At 44.4% G+C, this 19,743-nt stretch overlaps 1 pseudogene; it reads right to left on the bottom strand.

The window, feature by feature from the left end:
• Positions 1 to 3,711: 3,711 nt before the first annotated feature.
• Positions 3,712 to 4,643, bottom strand: LOC115077674 (annotated as a pseudogene).
• Between the last annotated feature and the right edge of the window lie 15,100 nt (positions 4,644 to 19,743).

The raw sequence follows: 19,743 nt of genomic DNA, 5'->3' as shown, positions 1-19,743 counted from the left end.
TGCTGGATGTGACATTAAACGATACGTAGGTAAATTTTAAGATTGGTTAATGGAACGATAAGCTGAGGCTAGTTCTCGAATTGCACCTATGAATTCTGCCATCGTTTCTCGAATCGCATTTGCTTGAGCAGCCATCCCAGTGTTGAGGTCGGATCTTATCAACCGCACTTCCTGGAGGAGGAGTTCATTATGTTGATCCTGATGCGAGGTTATTCCACTCAAAAATTGCTCGCGCAGGCCACCATTTCCAAAAAGTGCCAGTTCTAGGTCCTGCGCTACTGATGCCATTTCCAGTACTGGTGGAGCGTCAGCCTGTAACTGGATAGTTGTGAATCAAGAAATGTTTCCAGGGGTGCTGAATCCTCGGGGGCCAGGGGAACTGATGCTTCTGGTGGTTGGTTGAGAGAAGACACATCAAACAGGTTCAGTGTTACCATGTCCTCTGTTGACATGTGTTGGCTGGGGGAGTCAGCACTTGACATCGGGAAGATGAAATCATCTGGTGTGGGGATGGATTCCTCGTTGGTAACATCGCCATCATCCACTCTATCTGTGGATAAAGATATAGAAAGGGGTTGCAGTCATTCTATAAGCTAGGAAGAGTGCATTGGACTTTATAGCAGTACTGTCATCATATTCCAAACATTTGGCTCATGGAATCATGTGTTAAGTGTAGCCAAATTTTCAATCTGGAGGACAAAACAAAATAAAAAAAAATAAAATATATATATATGTATAAATGTACGTATTTTTATAACAGGAAAAGCACAAAGAGAAGTGACATATTTGCAAAATTTTATCAGATAGGATTGCCATAAGGAGGGTGACGGTAGGGCAATCAATCACGCACATCTCAAAATAACTGTTGGAAAAAAGTGGAAACCAAGGAAAGAGAAAGAGTGATCAAACAACAGAGTATTGCAAAATGGCGCTGGCCGTATGGCCATATTGCCGTATTGCAAAATGGCGCCGGCCGTATGGCCATATTGCCATATTGCAAAATGGCGCCGGCCGTATGGCTGTATGGCCGGCGCCATTTTGCAATACGTCAACACGATTCGAGTGCAGGAGGTCGTTCCCGGACCCCCGCTGGACTTTTGGCAAGTCTTGTGGTGGTCAGGAGGCCCCCCCAAGCTGGCCAAAAGTCCCTGGGGGTCCAGCGGGGGTCCGGGAGCGATCTCCTACGCTCGTAACATCGGGGGACAGGAACCAAAATGGCGCTGGCAATAACTTTGCCCTATCATATGACAGGGCAAAGGTAGCACTGGCGCCATTTCTATAAACGCACCCGTGGCCCGAGAGTGGAAGATCACACCGGGACCCCCCCACTGGACCCCAGGTAATTTAAGACATTTTGGGGGGGGTTCGGGAGGGTGGGGGATTTATTTTAAAGGGTTGGGGTGGGTTTTAGGGTTGTTTTAGTGTGCCGGTTTTCCCGCCCTCCCCCTTCCCCCGATTTACGATTATTGACGATAAATCGGGGGAATTCCTATTATATATCGCCTCTAACGATTTTTGACGATTTAAAATATATCGGACAATATTTTAAATCGTCAGAAAATGATTCACATCCCTAATAAATATAAGATGCAGCAGTACAACAGTGGTGCAGTAAGAATATGAGCATCTCTTTCCTCAAACAAAAGTCCAAATAAGTCCTCAAAATAACAGAAATCCATAGAAAATGCTCCAATAAAAATCATCTTGGAAACATTTGAGAACCCCCTCCAAAAAAAAACATCTGCTCTAGCCACTGCCATTTAGTTTAACATGGATATAATTCTGCAAATCATGAGGGGTCACACTAATCCTTTTGTGGCATCCGCACTTTGAAAGTCTCGCCACTCCCCATTAAGCCAAACTCGTAACCTAGTAGGGTATTGCAAGGCAAATTTCACATTTTTCTGCAATAGTATTGAGCACAAAGGTGTAAATTCTTTACATTTTAACATCACTCAGTTTGAAAAATCTTGAAATATTAAGACTTTTTTGATCTTATATTGAAGTTTTTGTTTCCTATAATAAGGCTGCAAGATAAGACTTTTATGGACATAGTGCAGTATTTTATTCCAATGTGCAGTCTTGTCCAGCCCACTATTTTAGGGCCATGTGATGCACTCTTTTGAAAATCAGTTTATTTATAAAATGTATAAACTACAAATTATATGTAAAATTGGACTAAGTGGTGTACATAAAACCATACAGCATAATATTAAAAAGAAATTCAACATAAAACCAATTTAACAACACCAGAAGTCAAAGACAAACATTGCTCCACTACTTTCTGTGCCTAGATTAAATAAACCCCATAAGCATCATTGAATAGATATGCTTTTAGCTGTATTTGAAATATTTTTATATTTGTGATGGCTCTCAGCTGGCAAAGTAATCCATTCTACAGTTGTGGTCCAACTAGAGAGAAAGCCCTTTTTTTGGGTTTCCACATAATGAAATTCTGATAGTGATGGCAACTAGGGATGTGATTCGGCCGAACCTTTTGGTTCAGCCTTCGTTATCGGCCTGCCATGGGAAATTTTGTTTTCCCATGGTTTGGGCCGGTTTTTCTCGGCCGCCCCGATTTTCCCAAAATTTTGGGAAAATCCACTTCATTTTTCGGGGTGTCTGAACCAGGATGAATTAGGCAATTTCATTGACATTGCCTAATTCATCCTGGATGAATGCACATCCCTAATGGCAACTCTAAGAATATCTCCTACTGGGAACGTAATGAACGACTAGGTTTATACAGATTTAACAACTGAGCTAAATAATCCGTGCTCCCTTCCTTGATGATCCTAAGGATTAAAGTTAAAAGTTTAAGCTTAACCCTTTGTTCTACATGTGTTACATGATCTCTGAATTTATCCCCAATTATTAAGTGAACTTCTGCCATTTGCAGCATTTGCAATGTCTGCAACTGCTATTTTGGTTATTTATTTATTTATTTATTTAACAATTTTTATATACCGGCATTCGTAGGACACATTGATAGGTTATCCTATCAAAAGAGCAATACAGCAGCAATTTGTTGTCAGCGCAGGATGCAGTCACTTGCTCAAGGGAGAGTGAGCCCTTGGATCAAGGCAGAACCTCAGGGCAAGGCTCCAAGGTAGGCACTGTAGGAGGTAAGAATATCCAGGAATGGGCGGGACTTGGAATGTAACTTGTACTTGGAATGTAGCTTTCAGGCCTCTGCTGAACCAGCACGCACAGAGTGAGACCCAACAACAAAATGCTGGAGTCTGGGGTAGCCCTCTGGCCACTCGATAGCTCTTTCAGACCTGATGCTGGGAATGGAAAGTGCATCAGGACAGATGAAGGCTGAGGGCAAGACATAGACCCAGGAAATAAACCGGAAGACAGTCTATCAAAGCCAGAAGATGAGAAGACAAAGGATAGACCAATAGCCCTAGATATAAGGATACTTTATTAATACAACCCATTAACGGATTGTATCCCTATTTCTAAAGCTATTGGTCTATCCATCTTCTCGCCTGAGGACAAGACATTGCATGACGAGGAACATGGATGAAAACACTGAAGGCTTGGCACTTGGACAAAGGCTCTGAAGATGAGGAACATGGACAAAGGCTCTGGTTCAGGAGGTGGGGGATGAAAGCACCAAAAGTCCCTAGAGGTGACAAAACCCTAAATCTGACCCTATCTCCTACATGTGATAACCTTCTGTGATTTATCACCTGCTCTCACAAGTTACTTTCCTATGACTTTCCTCAATGCATTTTTTACCTCCTTGTTCCTCAGACTGTAAATGATGGGGTTCAGCATGGGGGTGACAGTAGTGAAGATCACAGACAGAATTATACCCTGTTCATGGGAGTATGTTGTGGGAGGTCTCAGATACATGCAAAACAGTGACAAATAATACACAGAGACAACAATGAGGTGGGAGGAGCATGTGGGGAAGGCTTTACGCTTCCCTCTGCAGAGCGGATCCTCAGGATGGCTGAGATGATGTAGATGTAAGATATGAGAGTCACAAGGAAGGCAGGCACTGATATCAATGAAGCTGAAACAAATATTAAGCTTTGTATGGTAGCTGTGTCAGAGCAGGAAAGCTTTAACAGTGGCAAGAGGTCACAGAAAAAATGATTGATCTCATTAGAGGCACAGAATGAAAGGCGGGTGATAGAAGCTGTGATCGTCTCAGATGGTAGAAATCCGATGATCCAGGAAGCAGCTGCCAGCAGGACACAGACTCTCTGAATCATAATGAGGGAATAGCGCAAGGGGTCACAGACAGCAGCATAGCGGTCATAAGCCATGACAGCAAGGATAACGACTTCAACACAGGCAAAACTGATGAAGAAATAGAGCTGCAGAAAGCATCCAGCAAAGGAAATGGTCTTATCCCCTGTGAGAAAGATCATCAGCAGTTTTGGGGTGATGGTGGAGGTGGAGCAGATGTCTGTGAGAGAGAGGTTACTGAGGAAGAAGTACATGGGGGTGTGCAGGCGGGGGTCAGCACAGGTCACTGTGATAATCACAAGGTTCCCCAGCAGGGTGATCAGGTAGATGAGCAGGAAGACCAGGAAGAGGGGAACCTGCAGCTGGGGATTATCCGAAAGTCCCAGAATAATGAATTCTGTCACCATCGTCATATTTTTTGCTTCCTTTGGGTTCATCTCTCTTCTCCTGGGGGTGCAAGAAGAAATGAGAATAGATGTGTATCAGATGAAACAACTTGCTTATTTAGTATGAATGGATCATAGCAGTTGTAATCATTGGTCCATAGGGGGAAATTGTTTTTTGTGCTTAATACGTACATTTCTTCCAGTGTGCAATACTCCTAAATAAACTTTTCATTAAATATATTACTAATCTTTTCATGTTGTAATTCATTCACTTCCAAGAAAAATCCTAACATGAATTATTCAAGATCCTGTATCAGGGAAACATCTGGCTTGCATGGTCTTGCATGTTCAAAAAACTGCTCAAATTATTCTCCAAACTTATAGAAATTCATGGTTTACATTGATTGGATTAAAGAGGATGCCATTAAACTTTCCAGATGCTACAATGTATGGCCAGCTGTGAAAGTCATTGATCTGCTCTTTACAGATTGTCACATTACACTCATTGGCAGCGCATTAACTGCTTATTTATTTATTTATTCCTGCCTTCAATTTATTATCGGCCTATCTAGATAGCTCTGGGTGAGTACAAATATATTACAGAATATAGGCTTGAACAAGGTGGAAAGATAATAAAAAATACAAATATAAGAGATGATAAAGGGAAACAAAACAGCAAATATTCTTATCCAAACATCAAACCAAAAAAATAAATTTAAAACTAGACTTCATACAAATTTGTCAAATGAAAATAGATTAAAAAAAAACAAACCTAAATATTCTTGAAACTTTCATAGTTCTTTTAGGGATTATATTCCATAATACGGGGCCGATATAAGAAAAGGCTTTCGATCTGGTTCCAAGCAATGCAGCATTTTTCACTGAAGGGATAAGCAGAGCCACTCTACCCAGACTATATCTCTGCAGGTAACTAAATAATGCAATAGGTTTTTGGTAAAATAATGTCTTAAAACCACAGAGAGTGTCTTAAATTGAATTCTGCTGGCTAACAGTGATTCCAGAGCTGAACAAATATGATTTTGGGCATGAAGGCTTAATAACCACAATGTTTGTGATAAGCTAAAATCTACTTAATTGCATTTTGTAAGGCTGACATATAGTGCATTGCAGTAATCAATGCATATTTAATCAGCGCCTGCATAATTGACACCAAAAGATCCATTATCACATAAAGTTCAAATAGTGAATTTGGCATAGATAGTAAAAACTTGATTTAAAGTTTTAAATCTGCCTTTGCATGTTCAGTTTACCATTGAAAGAAAAGGGTCTAAAAATCAGTGACAGAAAATCAGTGACACAGCCGGGGATTAGAGCTGACACACACAGAGATAAAGTGACAACCCCTGAAGTCACACACACAGTGACAGAGCCGGGGATTAGAGCTGAGACACAGAGAGATAAAGTGACTCAGCTGAAGTCACACACACAGAGTCAGTGACAGAGACAGAGATTAGAACAGAGGCACAGGGAGATAAAGTGAATCCTCCAGGGTTCCACAATGGTTAGAGCCAAGGGTTAGAACTCTGATGTTTTTTTGGTTCCTAGTTCACAATTCCAAGACAAAATCAGTGAATCCATTATCTATGGTTTGATATTGTATTATAATCAGGAAATTCAGTTACATATTTCTACCTCAATCATATTCATTTGTGTCCATGTTCCATCAATGAGGCTCCATTCTATCTCTAGTACATCAGATCTCTGTGGCTCACCTTCATCACGGTTTGCAGATTTAAGCAAGATAAACATGTTTTACATTTCCTGTGAAAAAATTATATTTATAGGGAAAAGCCAGTTACAAAACCTTCAGTGGAGCAGCTGTCGACCTCTGGACCTCTCTCCCTACCTCAGCCTTGCCAGCCACTAATGACTACATAACTGCCACAACATTTTACCACCCACTGAAAACAACCAGCAAGGATTCAAACCTTCCAGACCTGACTCATAGGCCACCCAAGCAGAAAGAAATCTTTGGCTTTCATCCCTATGTGTCCTACCCTATGGACATGTGTAGATACCCCTTGCCCTTTAAGGTCTATACATGCAACCTCTCAACCTCTTACATCATCTGCCAACTCCAGTGTAATCTACTGTCAGCAACTCTGCTATCCTTATTGTAATCCACTTTTAAATGGATGTGCAATCACAAAATCAGAAATTAAATTAAAATGACATCAGGGTGACCTATCTCTACAGCTCTTGCTTTGGAGGGTTTGATCCTAGTGGAAGCTTCTGAATAAAACTGTAAATTGTATCTGATGAGGTAACACAGCTCACAGAAGGCATTAAAGTCGCACGTTACAGGATTGCTGGGGTTTCTCCTTACCTGTCCTGCAGCGCTGCCTCGTCTCCTCCACTGTGGATCAGGTGAGGGGCAACTCGGGTGTCTTAAATGCTTTATGAAAGGGATGTGGTGGGAAAACTGTGCTCTGTGCATCTGGGAAATTAAAAATTCTCACAGATAATTAAGGGACGTTTGCTGCTCTGTACCTGAGTTACCTGGAAAGTTTAGAAGTGCTTGATGCTTAGGGAGAATAAGTTTTGGGTCTCTCATTCTGCTCTGCTCCAGCTCTGGTGAGGGAATCTCCTGTTAGTATTAGAGAAGTTTAGAGAAAGTCTGATCTCACCTTCACTTGCACTGATCAATGGTCAACACTTGGGGTTCATAATTTAATTTCCTTTACAAAGAACCCTCCCTGCCTGTCTCTCACTCACCGATTCCCATCCCAAAAGCACTTTAAAGCTGCTTTGCCTGAGATCTCCTCTCCCCTCCTCCCCTCCAGCTGCTGCAGCCCTCACAGTCTCTTCCCCGCTCTGTACCACGTCCTTCATGGATCTTGTCTAGCATATCAAGCTTTCTTGCAGACTTTCAGCTCTTTTGGGCAGGGTTCTCCCACGCTCTGTATAAGTTTATAAGTTGTATATCTTACAGTTTTCCTGCAGTATTCTCTGTCTGCACACTGACGGCTCTTTATCAGTTGTAAAACGTAAAGCCATAATCAAAGTTCGCTGGCAATGTGGAAGAGAATAGAATTTGTTGGAGTAGAGCCAATAAATAGTAGTTACTAAAAAAAGTTCCTCTATAGGAAGCAGCAGTGGTTCCCAAATCTGTCATGGAGGACCCCCAGCCAATCAAGCTTTTAGGATATCCACAATGAAAATGTATGAGATAAAATTTGCATACACTGACTCCATCGCATGCAAATTTTATGTTATGCATATTCATTGTGGATATCCAAAAAAAATAGACAGGCTGGGGGTCCCCCAGGGCAGGTTTGGGAACCTCTGGGATAGTGAACTCCATGTGACATGTCAGGATTAGAGAGTTCAATTATCATTAGGTATCATTTTTATGGTCCAGCTGAAGATTGCTTTATCAGTCTTCCTTTTCATGGTTTACATGTGTTGCAATCCCGGTCGCGGGTCCCGCAACCGGGCCCTCACCTTCTCCGACTCCGCCTCGAATTGCTGCATCGATGCCAAGTGCTTACGGGCAAAGCCGGGTCTCCTCCGCAGTGGCGTCTCCACGAGGGAGACGCCGTCAAGCTTCTCTCATGGCTCTGCCCCCGTAGGCAAGCATACGCGCAAGGGGGAGGAATTTAAAGGCACAGTGGCGGGAAACCGCGGCCGGCCCCTAAATGATGTCAGACGCCGGCAGGGTACTTAAACCCAGCTTCTGCCTTGAGACTCTGCCTTGCAATGAGGTTCACTCTTGGAAGCCTTTTGTTCCTGATCCAGCCTTTGCTCCTGTTCCAGCCCTGCCTAGATCCTTCGGACTGAATTCCTGGTTTCTGATTCCGGTACATCTTCTGATATCCCTGCCTGCTGCCAGCCCTTACCTTCGGACCATCCACTCTTCCTGCTCGCTGCCTTCTCCGGGAGACCGCACCTAAGTCCCAGTGGCCTGGGTCCTCATGGGTTCCTCCTGGTGGGACATCGGGCTTCCAGTGGCGAAGCTCCTGTTTGGTCTCCTGGCTCCTTTGCACCTCCCGGCCATCACATCTCAGCAGAGTCCTCGTCAACGTCTCTTCATCATCCGCACGGCCAGCCCAAGGGTCCACAGACCATAACAGTTTGCAAGGCCATGGACCCAGCGGAAATTTCCAGACTACAGGCCATTCCTGGAATGGCACAACGAATACTGCAGCAGCAGCACTGCCTGGACGTCCTGGCCGCTACCGTTGAGAGGTTGGCTAATTGCTTGGATGCCAATCCACCCGAGATGCCCCCAGTGCACCTCCAAGCCTCGGCTCCCAGGACTGCCACTTCCATACAGTTGCCGGCTCCTCCTCATTATGCTGGTGAGGACAAGCACTGCTGGGGGTTCCTGAATCAGTGTTATATAAGGTTCTCTCTCTTGATGATTCAGTTTCCTTCTGATTCAGAGAAGGTAGCTTACATCCTGTCTCTACTGGATCGAAGGGCCCTAAGCTGGGCCTCTCCCTTGTGGGAGCGCAGTGATCCCATGTTGAATAACCTCCAAAAATTTGTTCTCTACTTCAATACACTTCAATACAATACACCTCGGAACTGTTACAGCTGTGTCAGGGGTCTCGGCTACTGGTTGATTACGCCATTGAATTCCGAACGCTTGCCACAGAGTTGGGGTGGCGAGAGGACAATTTACGTGGCATTTTCCTGGAGGGACTGTCTGCACTCATCAAGGACGAACTGGTATCCAGAGACCTGGTATCCAGAGACCTGAACAACCTGATCGATCTAGCAGGTAGAATTGACTGCTGTCTTCAACAAAGGCACGGGAGGTTCACCCACCTCGGAGCCAAGTCTCGCTGACTCCAGCCTTCTCCAGACCCCTGAAGTCAACTCAATCACAGTCGACCTCTCATTCAGACCCTCAGGCAGAGGAACCCATGCAGCTGAGATGAACCTCTCTGACTGTGGAAGAGAGAAGGCGACATCGAGCATTGGGCCTCTGCCTGTACTGTGGTGGCAAGGGCCACTTCCTTGCCCAATGTAAGGAGCGTTCGGAAAATGACAAAGCCTAGGCGCCATAGGGGAGCTGTCCCTAGGCTGTGTTAATGCCACTCCTCAATGTACAGTCCCAGTGACCCTTGAGTGTCCTGGAGGGTCCTTCTCTACCCTCGCCTTTATCGACTCCAGGGCAGGAGGGAACTTTATCCTGTCTGACTTGGTACAACAACTTCAGCTTCCGGTTCTCCCCCGCAATCCTCCACTATGGATTACCTCTATCCGGGGCACTCTGCTTCCTGGGTGCATCTCAGCATCTACCTCACCAGTAACTCTTTGGACCGGAGTTCTTCACTCTGAAAATATATCCTTTCTGGTATAGGAGAAAGCAGTGCATCCAATTGTACTGGGGTTACCTTAGCTGCAAAAGCACTCCCCGGTTATTCATTGGGACATGCTACAAGTGGCAGCTTGGAGCCCATATTTTTTCTTGACATGCCTGTCACCACTGTTCCAGCCTAGTGTGGCATTGATGAATACTTCTCTAGCATTACCATCACAATATGCAGATTTCACAGATGTATTTTCCAAGGAGAAAGCGGAACTTCTATCACAGCATCATACGTTCGACTGTGCTATTAATTTGCTGCCTGGCACAACTCCACCCCAAGGGCAAGTTTGCCCGTTGTCCCTCCCGGAGACACAAGCCATGTCCAAATACATCACTGAGAATCTAGCTTGCGGATTCATACTTCCTTCCAAGTCACCAGCCAGAGCAGGCTTCTTCTTTGTTGGGAAGAAGGTCGGATCTCTGAGACCCTGCATCGATTATAGGCGTCTGAATGCCATCACACGATGGGATCGTTACCCGTTACCCCTGATTCCTGAACTCCTCGACCGATTGCAGGGGGCGAGAATATTTACCAAGCTCGATCTTCATGGAGTCTACAACCTTGTTTGGATCCGTCCCGGGGTTAAGTGGAAGACTGCCTTCAATACCCGGGATGGACACTTCGAGTACCTTGTAATTCCCTTCGGGTTGTGTAATGCCCCAGCAGTTTTCCAAAACCTGATGAATGAGGTAATTCAAGAGATGCCGCATTCGTCGGTCATTGTACACCTAGACGATGTTTTGATTTAATCTAAGGATTTGGGCACTCATCGGTAGCATGTAAGACAGGTACTACAAATCCTAAGAGACAACCATCTATTTTCAAAGTTAGAAAAATGCCTGTTTGAACAGGAGTCACTCCCCTTTTTGGGCTACATTGTTTCAAAAGACAGGAAACAGAGAGTAGGATTAAATGGTCAATTTTCTCAGTGGAAAAGGGTAAACAGTGGAGTGCCTCAGGGATCTGTACTTGGACCGGTGCTTTTCAATATATTATATATAAATGATCTGGAAAGGAATACGACGAGTGAGGTTATCAAATTTGCAGATGATACAAAATTATTCAGAGTAGTTAAATCACAAGCAGACTGTGATACATTGCAGGAGGACCTTGCAAGACTTGAAGATTGGGCATCCAAATGGCAGATGAAATTTAATGTGGACAAGTGCAAGGTGCTGCATATAGGGAAAAATAACCCTTCCTGTAGTTACACGATGTTAGGTTCCATATTAGGAGCTACCACCCAGGAAAAAGATCTAGGCATCATAGTGGATAATACTTTAAAATCATCAGCTCAGTGTGCTGCAGCAGTCAAAAAAGCAAATAGAATGTTAGGAATTATTAGGAAGGGAATGGTTAATAGAACGGAAAATGTCATAATGCCTCTATATCGCTCCATGGTGAGACCTCACCTTGAATACTGTGTACAATTCTGGTCGCCACATCTCAAAAAAGATATAGTTGCGATGGAGAAGGTACAGAGAAGGGCAACCAAAATGATAAAGGGGATGGAACAGCTTCCCTATGAGGAAAGGCTGAAGAGATTAGGGCTGTTCAGCTTGGAGAAGAGACGGCTGAGGTGGAATATGATAGAGGTCTTTAAGATCATGAGAGGTCTTGAACGAGTAGATGTGACTCGGTTATTTTCACTTTCGAATAATAGAAGGACTAGGGGGCATTCCATGAAGTTAGCAAGTAGCACATTTAAGACTAATCGGAGAAAATTCTTTTTCACTCAACGCACAATAAAGCTTTGGAATTTGTTGCCAGAGGATGTGGTTAGTGCAGTTACTGTAGCTGGGTTCAAAAAAGGTTTGGATAAGTTCTTGGAGGAGAAGTCCATTAATGGCTATTAATCAATTTTACTTAGGGAATAGCCACTGCTATTAATTGTATCAGTAGCATGGGATCTTCTTAGTGTTTGGGTAATTTCCAGGTTCTTGTGGCCTGGTTTTGGCCTCTGTTGGAAAAAGGATGCTGGGCTTGATGGACCCAGCATGGCAATTTCTTATGTTCTTATGTTCTTATCTTCGGGGTTCCATATGGATCCAGACAAAGTGTCCGCCATCAAGGACTGGCCTTGGCCCGTGGGAATAAAGGTGTTGCAACACTTCCTGGGATTTGAAAATTTCTATAGGCAGTTTATACCCCACTATTGCCTCAGAGTTCACTGCTCTTACCAAGAAGGGGGCTGACGCCAGTGAATGGCCCATGGCTGCCTGCCAAGCATTCGAGGACTTGAAAAAGGCCTTCTTGCTAGACACCTGTCTACACCATCCAGATCCACAGCACCCTTTCATTGTGGAAGTGGATGCATCCGACATCGCAGTGGGCGCAGTTCTGAGTCAAATCTCCAGTATGGGGAAATTACTCCTGTGCTCGTATTTCTCCTGAAAATTCTCTACTGCAGAACGAAACTACGGTATCGGAGACAAGGAACTCCTAGCCATCAAGCTGGCATTTGAGAAGTGGAGGCAGTGGTTGGAGGGAGCCCTACATCCCATTGTAGTATATACAGATCACAAGAATTTAGAATTCTTATGCCGAGCACAGTGATTAAATCCCAGGCAGGCACACTGGTCCCTCTTCTTCAGCCGCTTTGACTTCTCCTTACACTATAGACCAGCAGCCAAGAATATACGGGCAGATGTGCTATCCTGTATGTGCTATCCTGTACCACTGAACTTGAAGAGGTGGGAGACCCACTGCAGTACATTTTGGACCTGGTAAGGGTTAGCGTGGCAAGTACAGACATAACCCCTGTAGGCAAGACAGTTGTTCCACGACGCCTACAGAGAAAAGTGCTTTCTTGGGCACATGATTCCCTCACTGCTGGACACACTGGTAGAGTAAGGACTCTGGAACTCCTTTCACATTATTATTGGTGGCCTCGTATGGGACACGATGTCCATATGTATGTCTGCTCCTGTTTGACCTGTGCTAAACAGAAACCCCTTCCAGGTCAACCTTGGGGACTTCTACAACCCTTGCCCATACCCGTGGAGCCATGGACACACTTAGCTTTGGACTTTGTCGTTGATCTGCCACTATCCAAAGGAAAAACAGTCATTTGGGTCACTGTGGACCGTTTTTCCAAAATGGCTCACTGCGTTCCACTACCCAAACTTCCATCCGCACCGGAGTTGACCCAACTTTTCATGCAGCACATCTTCCAAGCTCATGGCTTGCCTCTACATATTGTTTCTTATTTATTTATTTATTTATTTATTTAAGGTTTTTATATACTGATGTTCCTGTACTAGTACATATCACGTCAGTTTACATAGAACCAAAGTTGAAAACTACATCAAACCAGAGGGTACAGATAACAGGGCTAACTTCGTATGAACTTATAGATAAAGCAGTGAATGACTTAGAATAAAATTAAATTATTATAAATATAAGTATAAATATACAAAATATAAACATAAACATTCAACAAACTTGCGGTGTGATTAGATTGTTGGCAGCCTGACAGTTGTCATCCAGGGTGATCAGCATAAGTTCTGTTTTTGCAGTATTGAGAACTAAGTTAAGGCTAGTGAGGAGGGAATTTATGGACTGTAGACAGTTGTTCCAGAAATTGATGGTGTTGGAGATAGATTCAGTGATAGGCAACAGGATCTGGACATTGTCGGAGTATATGAAGTGTGTGATCTTTAGACTTGAGAGCAGATGACATAGTGGGAGAAGATAGATGTTAAACAGGGTTGGGGATAGGTTTCTGACAGAGGTCAGGGTTGGGGAGAGGTTTCTGACAGAGGTCTACAGATTACAGCTAGATACTGGAGAGCTATGTGCAAAAAAGTTTGGAATCCAGTTAAATCTTACCACTGCATTCCATCCCCAGGGTAATGGACAAGCTGAATGTACAAATTGTTCCTTAAATACTTTTCTTCAAACCTTTGCACAGAAAAGCAGGACAATTGGGTGACTCTGTTGCCTTGGGCCGAATTCTCATATAATAACCACATCCATTCAGCCACGGGAAAGTCTCCCTTTCAGCTGGTATATGGAAAGCAACCCAAGCTGCAATTACCACTTCCAGTAGTGGTCCCATCCCCGGCAGCCCAGTTGTCAGCTCAACAACTACATGCTCTCTGGAACTCGATTCAAGGGAAGCTGCAACACACGTCTGCTACAGCTAAAATGTTTGCCGATCGACATTGCAGACCGGCCCCAGTGTTTCTACCAAGCGACAAGGTTTGGCTAAGCACCAAGAATATCCATATTCACCTACCTTCTAGGCGGCTGGCTCCTAAATTCTTCGGGTCCTTCAGAGTGGCAGAGAGAGTGGGGGTAGTGTCCTATCACTTACGTCTTCCCACTATGTTGAGAATCCATAATGTATTCCATGTCTCTCTACTCAAACCCATGATTCTTTCCAAATTTCATCGCAAATTGCCTGAATCTATGGAGACACATGCCACAGGCGAGACTATTTACCAAGTCTGACAGGTGCTGGATGTACGCTTCCATCACTGTCGATGGGAATATTTACTATCTTGGAAAGGATGTGGTCCTGAAGGTAATACCTGCGTTCCAGCCAGCAACATCTTGGACAAGTCTCTCCTGCATCAGTTTCATCTGGACCATCCTGGTAAACCCATACCTCCGAGGAGGAGGCATAAGAGGGGGGCTACTGTTGCAATCCCAGTCATGGGACCCACCACCGGGCCCTTACCTTCCCCGATTCTGCCCCAAATTGCTGCGGCAATCTCTGGCGCTTTTGGGCCTGGTCGGGCCTCCTCCTTGGTGGCATCTCCACAAGGGAGATGCTGCTGAGCTTCTCTCATGGCTCCACCCCCTTAGGCACGTGTGCGCGCAAGGGGGAGGAATAGGCACATTGGCGGGAAACTGCGGCCGACCCCCGAAATAATGTCTAAACCCAGCTTCTGCCTTGAGACTTTGCCTTGCAATGAGGTTCACTCCTGGGAATCATCTACTTGCAGTTCCAGCCTTTTGTACTGATACAGCCTTTGCTCCTGTTCCAGCCCTGCCTTGATCCTTTGGACTGAATTCCTGGTTTCTGACTCTGGTACGTCTTCTGATATCCCTACCTGCTGCCAGCCATGACCTTCAGACCATCCACTCTTCTTGCTCGCTGCCTTCTCTGGGAGACTGCACCTAAGTCCCAACAGCCCGGGTCCTCACGGTCTCCTCCTGGGGGGACCTCGGGCTTCCAGTGGCGAAGCTCCTGTTTGGTCTCCTGGCTTCGTTCCGCCTCCCGGCCATCACATCTCAGCGGAGTCCTCTTCAACATCTCTTCATCATCTGCATGGCCGGCCCAAGGATCCACAGACCATAGCAACATGTTTTTACTTTGTTTTACCTTTTAGTATGCATGTTATTTGTACATCACATATAATAACTATTAAATCTCCAGCAGGAGTTCCAGCAGATGATCAAATTTGCAGATGACAACATTTTTCAGAGTAGTTAAATCACAAGTGGATTGTGATAAATTGCAGGAAAACCTTGCTGGCTAGAGAATTGGGCATCCAAATGGCAGATGAAATTTAATGTGTATAAGGGCAAGGTAATGCATGTAGGTAAAAATAACCCTTGCTGTAGTTACACAATGTTAGGTTCCATATTAGGAGCTACCACCCAGGAAAAAGATCTAGGCATCATAGTGGATAATACATTGAAATTGTCGGCTCAGTGTGCTGCAGCAGTCAAAAAAGCAAACAGAATGTTAGGAATTATTTGGAAGAGGATGGTGAATAAAACGTAAAATGTCATAATGCCTCTGTATCACTCCATGGTGAGACCACTTGGTACACATGGTAAGTACACATGGTGAGTACTGTGCACAATTCTGGCTTCCACATCTCAAAAAATATATAGTTGTGCTGGAGAAGGTACAAAGAAGGGTGACCAAAATGATAAAGGGGATGGAACAACTTCCCTATGAGGAAAGGCTGAAGAGGTTAGGGCTGTTCAGCTTGGAGAAGAGACGGCTGAGGGGGGATATGATAGAGGTTTTTAAAATCATGAAAGAACTTGAATGAGGGAATGTGAATCAGTTATTACTCTTTCTGAGTTGCCATACTGGGTCAGACCAAGGGTCCATCTTGCCCAAGTACCTGGCAAGAACCACAACATTAAATAATATTTTCTGTTACTAATGCTGGAAACAAGCAGTGGCTATACTAACGGCCTTAACCATATCCTCTGGCAATGAATTTCAGACCTTAATGATACATTGAGTGAAAGAATTTTCTCTGATTTGTTTTAAATGTGCTACTTGCTAATTTCATGGAGTTTGAAGTTTGTGCATCATTAAAACCTTTAAAAGGGAAGGACTCAAAAGGTCCTCAATATTGTCCTCACTGCTGATCCAAAGTGCTTCTGTTTAGTTTAAGTTTAAAACTATAATTCTGCATCCAATTCTCAACTGCCTTAATGGAACTTGACAATAGTATCATTTCTTCCCCATGGGTGGCTCCTACTGATATTTATAATTGAGAAGTAGATACAATAAGAAGGCACAACAAGATCCCTTACTCAATACAATGCTACAAATGAGAAAGGGAGAGCAAGTATATCATTTAACAATACTTTTATTACAATTTCTCTGGAAAATTAAATATAGATTTACAAAAATAAATTTACTTGAATTTATTATATAAATGCACCTTGGATCATGCCTAAAAGCACAATTCACCCATATGCATTAAATAATGGTACAATAAAATCAGCATATACTCATGTAAAAAAACTACCATACCTCAATCATATCCACACACATTTATCCATATACTAATGAAGCCCATTCTTACACAGATACTAACATATTAAGGTATTTCACACTAGAATTATAATACCCAATGTTATTCAGCTCAGCAAATATTATTCACTCTTCACACAATGAATCCATATCAATTGTAGATCATAATCCATAAATCAAGGTAAGCCACATTTTAAAGATTTAATAGTGAATATAAAACTATTTTAGATGTGGGATTGTGATTTCTCTAAATCATTCAAAACGTTTGTTAGATTCATTTTTGGGGGGTCAAAAATTAGAACTGGGTTATGGTCTGCAATTGATAACGGTGAAATGTTAATCCACACAGTGAAAAAGGAGAAAAAAATATATAAGCAGCGGAAGGGTAAGATGGCCAACGCTAAAGTGCACCAAACCAGCCTGATGTGGTATTAGTAACTAAACTTACTATAGCTGTGCTTGAGGCTTTAGAAGGCAGACTGTCTCAAATCTCATCACAAATTGAGGAAGTAAAACAATTGGTTCAGGAATTAGGAAGTCAACTAGATACTGCTGAAACTTGAGTCTCAGCTGTGGAAGATGACACTTTACAGTTGGAGTGGCAGGTGCAGGCTTTGGAGTAAAGCATGGCTGACAAACATGAAAAGATTGATGATTTGGAGAACTGAGCAAGACAGAACAACTTAAGATTCTTCGGGATAGGAGAGGATGTGCTTGATGTTGATCTCCCTAAAATGTTGGAAGACTCGTTGCTTTCTGAGTTGAGCCTCCTGGATTTACAAGATAAATTCCACCTAGCAAGAGTTAAAGGTGGGAGTTCCACAGGGCAGTACACTTTCATCTGCACTGTTTAATATACACATGTGTACAATTCTGGTTGCCGCATCTCAAAAAAGATATAGTTGCAATGGAGAAGGTACAGGGAAGGGCAAACAAAATGATAAAGGGGATGGAACTGCTCCCCTATGAGGAAAGACTAAAGAGGTTAGGGCTGTTCAGCTTAGAGAAGAGATGGCTGAGGGGGGATATGATAGAGGTCTTTAAAATCATGAGAGGTCTAGAATGGGTAAATGTGAATAGATTATTTACTCTTTTGGATAATAGAAGGACTAGGGGGCACTCCATGAAGTTAGCAAGTAGCACATTTAAAACTAATCGGAGTAAATTCTTTTACACTCAATGCACAATTAAACTCTGGAATTTGTTGCCAGATGATGTGATTAGTGAGGTTAATGTAGCTAGGTTTAAAAACATTTTGGAATATTAGTCCATTATCTGCTATTTATCAAGTTGACTTAGAAAATAGCCACTGCTATTACTGCTATCAGTAGCATGGGATTGACTTAGGGGCAGATTTTCAAAGGGTTACGCATGTAAGTTACATGCGTAACCCCCGAAAAGTTGTACCTTTCACCCCCTGTGCGTGCCGAGCCTATCTTGCATAGGCTCGGCGGTGTGCGCAAGCACTGGGATGTGTGTAAGTCCCAGGGCTTTCCTGGGGGGGGGGCGTGCCGGGGGTGTGTCGTGGCCGGCGCGTCATTGGGGGTATTGGGGGAACCACGCCCATGGGGCGGGGCCATGGGCATGGTTCCATCACAGGGGTGTTCTGGGGGCGTGGCTGCGGCCTCTGGAACAGCCCCCGGACCAGGACATGGCGCGCTGGCAGCCGGCCAGTGCGCGCAAGTAAAATAAAGGTGGAGGGGAATTAGCGCTGGGGGTGGATTAGATAAAGGAAGGTGGGTGGGGCCAGAATGAAATTTCTGTCTGAGGCCGCTTTGATTTTGGAGCGACCTCAGAGGGAACGGAGGATGGCTGCATGGCTTGGCGCGCGCAGGATGCCAATTTTGCGCAGCCTTGCGCGCGCTGACCCTGTATTTTATAACATGCGCACCTGCGCATATGTTTTAAAATTTGCCTCTTAGTTTTTGGCTACTTGCCAGGTTCTTATAGCCTGGTTTTGCTTTTGTTGGAAACAGGATGCTGGGCTTGATGGACCCTTGGTCTGACCCAGTATGGCATGTTCTTATGTTCTTATGTAAAAACAAGAGCTGCCCATACAATCCTTGTCACGGACAAATATTAAAACCCATAAAAGAACATATTTCCCCATTTCTTGCAAAAGTAGTTAACCTATTGCTCAGCACCGGCTCTTTCCCTGCCATGTTCAAGCAGATCTTCGTTCTCTCTGTTCCCAAAAAGAAAACTGCTTATCCGTCAGTCACTACAAACTAACGTCCAATTGCCTCACTCCCCTCAATTGCAAAAAATCACTGAATTACCAGTGCTCCATCAACTCTCTGAATATCTCAAAGAAATACATCCAAATCAACCTGGATTCTGTAAGGGACACAACACTGAGTTCCATACTTTACCCCTCTGATTTTCGGACAGTTCTACAGGCCCTTGTATTAACCAGACCATGACAGAGCCGTGATTAGAGCAGCACAAGGAAATAAAATGACTCACCCAGACTCACAATGACCAAGCTGGTGAATTGAACTGAGGCACAGGAGATAAAATCACTCACCTAGTATTGCGGTCTCTACCGCTTCCCCCCGCTTAGGGCTCAACCCTGCCTACCTCCGCTTCAGGAATCGCCGCGTTCCGCCTGCTCTGGACCCCGGGGGCTTCTCTCTCTCCACGTGGCGGTCGCCATTACGTGCCTGCTTCTCGTCAGTCTCGGGCGCGCGCGAGGACGCCCGTCTTGAGCGCTCAACTCCTGGAAGCCTGGCCCCGCCCGTGCTGCTGACGTCACGCCCAGGTCCCGATATAACCGGCGCTCAAACTCTCTCTCATTGCCTTGCAACAAGGTTCACAACTGCATAGTTGTTCTTAGTTGCGTTCCTGGTGATCTCCACGTTTCCTGCTTCAGCTCCGGTTTGCTACGGACTCCACTTCAGCCTACAGCCTGCTCCAGCTCCGGTTTGCTACGGACTCCGCTTCAGTCTACAGCCTGCTTCAGCCTCCGGTTTGCTACAGATTCCGCTGCCGCCCGCTGCCCTGTTATCAGCTGGCCCTCGGCCTGTACAGCCAGTCCCCTGCTTCCTGGGTACCTTGGACTTCCTATCCTGTTTAC

The sequence above is a fragment of the Rhinatrema bivittatum genome, chromosome 16 (genome assembly GCF_901001135.1).
Source record: "Rhinatrema bivittatum chromosome 16, aRhiBiv1.1, whole genome shotgun sequence".
Taxonomy (NCBI): Eukaryota; Metazoa; Chordata; class Amphibia; order Gymnophiona; family Rhinatrematidae; genus Rhinatrema; species Rhinatrema bivittatum.
The sequence above is the reverse complement of the archived record's forward strand: the minus strand, read 5'-3'. Positions and strand labels throughout refer to the sequence as shown.